A 5,132-nucleotide genomic window follows, 5' to 3' on the forward strand; every position below is an offset into this window, starting at 1 on the left:
CTTAAAGCTCTGGCTGGGCATCGGCAGACAAGGGCAGGAACTGGCCTTTTTCAGGACTTGACGGGAAGCCCATGGTTGTCCAGCCTCCACTTCCACCCCCAGCCTTTCTCATCACACGCCACTGAAATACTCGACCCGGTGGTGCAAGGCGTGTGGGGTCTGCGGTCAGGGGGCAGAGGCTGATGTAGCAGCCGACTCCTCTGCTTCCTAGGAAAGACCCGAGCTCCTTGTTAAACAACGTGCCCTCATCCTGCTGGGCAGAGGCTGCAGGGCAGCTGGAAATCTCTCCTCTCGGTGTCACAGGATCCCAAAGGCGGCAAAGGAACACCTTTTCACCTTCCTGTAAAAGAATGAAAGCTTGAAGATTTGGCAGAGCCTAAAAATATCCTGTTACTTTTCAACGACACCTTTTTTTCCCTATGTCTGAAGCAGCAGAAAAGTAGCTGGAAAAAAAAATATCACATTGACTGACCACAAAAAATGTTTAAGCCTTAGTAAATGAATATATTCTACTCATTGATTTATTCTTCCTCATTTTTCTGAAATGACATGAGTGTTAGGTAAACTACATACAGAATGAACTTCAAAATATTTAGACTTCTATTTTTTTTCACATAGTTACTACACCAAAATAATTTACTATGCATTTGCTTGGTCCACACTGAGAACTGATGGCTTCAGAGATAGTGCTGGAAACAAAGTCAAGCTTGAAAGACGTCGTCCAGATGCATGCCATCGCTTACAAAACCAAAGCCAAAATTATCTTGAAAATTACAGATTTGGTGGGTTATTTTTAGTGCCCGCCGAGAGGAAAACCCAGGGTTTGTACCGTAACAGCAGCGCTCAGTTTTCCCGAGCCTGGAATGTCATCACCAACCCAGCTGAAAATAGGCAGCAGCCTCAGGGTTGCCTCAGACAGAGCGGGCACTGCCCTCGGTGTGTGTGGACAAAAGACCACCTCTGGGTATTGTTGGAAGGAGCGGCTGCCACATCACAGACAGCTACTGTTCAAACTTTGCAGAAACTGCATGCGAGAATCAAAGAAATAAAACAACCATCCAGCAAAAACTTCACACAATACCACTTCAATTCCGATGGACTCCCAGCCTTTGACCAGGGTAAATAGGCTTCATGCTTTGCAAGCATCTGTATTTCTCAATTCAACCTATGAAACCCACTATTCTTTTCAAAAGTTTACATCATTTTGTATCTTTAACTTTAAAATATTGCAATGCTGCTGCTGCTATAAATTAAAAATAGAGACACGTGTACCCCAATGTTCATCGCAGCACTGTTTATAACAGCCAGGACATGGAAGCAACCTAGATGTCCATCAGCAGATGAATGGATAAGAAAGCTGTGGTACATATACACAATGGAGTATTACTCAGCCATTAAAAAGAATACATTTGAATCAGTTCTAATGAGGTGGATGAAACTGGAGCCTATTATGCAGAGTGAAGTAAGCCAGAAGGAAAAACATAAATACAGTATACTAACGCATATATATGGAATTTAGAAAGATGGTAACAATAACCCGGTGTACGAGACAGCAAAAGAGACACTGATGTATAGAACAGTCTTATGGACTCTGTGGGAGAGGGAGAGGGTGGGAAGATTTGGGAGAATGGCAATGAAACATGTAAAATATCATGTAGGAAACGTGTTGCCAGTCCAGGTTCGATGCATGATGCTGGATGCTTGGGGCTGGTGCACTGGGACGGCCCAGAGGGATGGTATGGGGAGGGAGGAGGGAGGAGGGTTCGAGATGGGGAACACATGTATACCTGTGGTGGATTCATTTTGATATTTGGCAAAACTAATACAATTATGTAAAGTTTAAAAATAAAATAAAATTAGAGAAAACATAAAAAAAAAAAAATTTAAAATGTCATTCACTACATTAAAAGATAAAGGAATAGAAACCATGACAACATTGAAACAGATGCAGCAAACAAAAGCATACAAAGAAAATGAAGTCTCTTCCTAAAAAAAAAAAAAATCTCTTAGCAAATAGAAATAGAAAAGAACCAACCTAACTTTTAAGAAAAAGATATAAAAAACTAGATACAACACAACTAATGTTAACATATCAGAAGCATTTTCTTTAAAATGTGGAACAATTTTACCATCAATATTGTCCTGGAAATTCCACCTATTTTAATTATACAAAAAATAACTAATTTTTACAATATAGGAAAAATAAAATTGTTACTACTAAAAAAAAAATATATATATATATATATATATATATTTGTATTTTGTATTGAGTATAGCAGGTTACAGAGAAGGCAATGGCACCCCACTCCAGTACTCTTGCCTGGAAAATCCCATGGACCGGGGAGCCTGGTAGGCTGCAGTCCATGGGATCGAGAAGAGTCGGACGTGACTGAGCAACTTCACTGTCACTTTTCACTTTCATGCATTGGAGAAGGACATGGCAACCCACTCCAGTGTTATTGCCTGGAGAATCCCAGGGACGGGGGAGCCCGGTGGGCTGCCGTCTGTGGGGTCGCACAGAGTCAGGCACGACTGAAGCGACTTAGCAGCAGCGTAGCCTGTTAACAATGCTGTGATAGTTTCAGGCGGGCAGCAAAGGGACTCAGGCATAAGTATACAAGTATCCGTCCTCCCCCGAAGCCCCCTCCTACCCAGGCTGCCACTGAACATTGAGCGGTTCCCTGTGCTGTGCAGTAGGTCCTTGCTGGCCATCCGTTTTAAATACAGCAGTGTGTCCATGTCCGTCCCAAACTCCCTAACTATCCCTCTTTAACTAGTGGGATGAGATGGTGGCTCTTTAGGGGAAAAACAAAACAAAACAATGAACACTTGAGCTTTTATTCTTACTCTCTTTCAAGCTTTGGAACCTAGGGAGCTAAACACATGAACAGAGCATGTTTGTTCGCTTCTTTCTTGCAGAGGTAAAGGCCTGCATGGCCGATGAAAACATTTGCTCTATGATGGAATATAAGATGTGGTCCCATTTTCTCCCCAGGCAGCTCACAGGGGTGACTTACGAGCTGGAGGCTGTGTCTGCGGCAGGAGGGGGCAGTCTTGAGGGAGTCACTTGGCAGTGATGAGGGAAGGTTATGAGGGACTGTAGGCCAGGTATGAGCCGTGGAATCCAAAATGCCTTTGACCATGATCCCACACATACCCTGGGCAGCCCCACCCCGCCTTCCCTGGGGAGCGGGCTCAGAAACACCCAGCTCTACCAAACTCCTTTTGAAATGGATGGAGCCGAGGCTGTGGCCGCTGACCAGCGCTGGCCACCAGCAAGCCTATTTTAAACACACTGGCCTCCTGAAATTCCTAGCTGTTGGAGGTAAAACAAATAAGGCCGCAGACACATAAGGAAATATAAAAAAATCTAAAGCAGGACCCCGGAGTGCAAGCTAGTTGATTTGAGTCTGCTCAAATCAGATACACAAATTGGAAATGCAAATCTACTATGTATTATAAAAATAGCATTCTAATTAAGAAAAAATAAAACGAAAATGAAAGGATAAATCAAGAAGCTAGCATTTGGCTTACAGGGACGTTTTCAGTTTTCTGCCTTTTGGTAGCTTATCACATTTAACTTCTTAGTTTTCCAGCAAACCTTGTAATTTAGATGTCATTAAGCTACTTTTTTCCCCCATAAAATGGGAAAAATAACAATTCAGAAAGGTTAAATAACTTGAAAGTAACACAAGTATAAATTAATATGAGAAATAAAAACTGGGCTATTTGAGTGTGAAAAATGAAAGGGAAAAACTGGGTACAACTGTAGAAGAAATGATACTAGAACCATTATAAAGATTGTCAGAAATATCCCCACGCAGAGTGGGAGGCTGGAGGTCATGAAATTTGCAGAGAGAAGTTGACTTTGAAAGTGGAAAATAGAGCATGGGATGCTGAGAATACCGGAAAATTCCAAGTGTGACATCTTAGTGCCCATAAGCAAGGACCCTTAGGAAAACCTAACTGCCGGCGCAGCCCTCAGGAAAGACCCTTCCTCACCCCGGGCATGTAGATGTTTCATAGGTGTCCTTCAGAATGTGAGATATGAACTCTGTAAGCGGTGGTTATCTCACAGCAAAACTCCCCAGTGTTTTTGCAGAATTGATCCAACATGGTATACATTTCACAAAAAGTGCTGTTATTACCTGCCAATTCTTGTTTGTAAATGGGAATTGGAACATTTGGTCTTGATTTTTGTTGAGTAAAATGTGGTGAAACGCCGAACCTAATTACTCGTAAACATTTTAAAAATAGTTTGGGAATGGATTTGAAATTGTTAGGTATGCCTGGCCTACTCCTTTCTGGTTATTCCTCCTACTAATTTGGTGCCTCTAATTGGCAGGAGCTTCTATTATGGAAATGTGGCCTCTGGAAAGAGTGAGGACTTATGCCCACAGTTTGCCTCTGAGACAGGGCATTGTGAATCTCAGGGCATTGAAAAGGAACGGTTTCAGTCATGCGGCTGTTCCTTTGCCGTCATAAAGTTATTTCTCAGAGAATACAAAACATGGATAGATTTTTGTTTTTCTTCAAAGAAGAACAAGGCAGAACAAGGCAGTTCCTGAGTCAATTTTACATTTTCAAGTGTTTTGGTAAGGTTAGGAAATGACAAGTGTAAAGTAAGCATTTGGTAGCCAAATTACCTTCTGATCTGTACACTCATTTTTATTTTATTGCTTTTCTAATTTTATTTAATTTCACTGGAGTCTAGTTGCTCTGCAATGTTGGATTAGTCTCTACTGTAGGGCAAAGTGAATCAGCTATATGTACACCTATATCCTCTCCTTTTGGGATTTTGTACAGTCATTTCAGTATTATCAAAATTTTCCTCATTTCCTGGTAATTTATTTTATTTTGTACGGGTCTTATTTTCCACTGAGTTTGGTACTGGTTAAAGGTCTTCGTAAGGGCTTCCCAGGTGGCTTTTAGTGGAAAAGAATCCGCCTACAAAGCAGGAGACATAAGAGACATGAGTTTATCTCTGGGTCGGGAAGCTCCCCTGGAGGAGGGCATGGCCACCCACTCCAGTATTCTTGCCTGGAGAATCCCATGGACAGAGGAGCCTGGGGGGCTACAGTCCCCAGAGTCGCAAAGAGTCGGACGTGACTGAGCGACTTGTGGGTCACAAA

This window comes from Bos mutus, chromosome 16 (assembly GCF_027580195.1).
Source record: "Bos mutus isolate GX-2022 chromosome 16, NWIPB_WYAK_1.1, whole genome shotgun sequence".
Lineage (NCBI taxonomy): Eukaryota > Metazoa > Chordata > Mammalia > Artiodactyla > Bovidae > Bos > Bos mutus.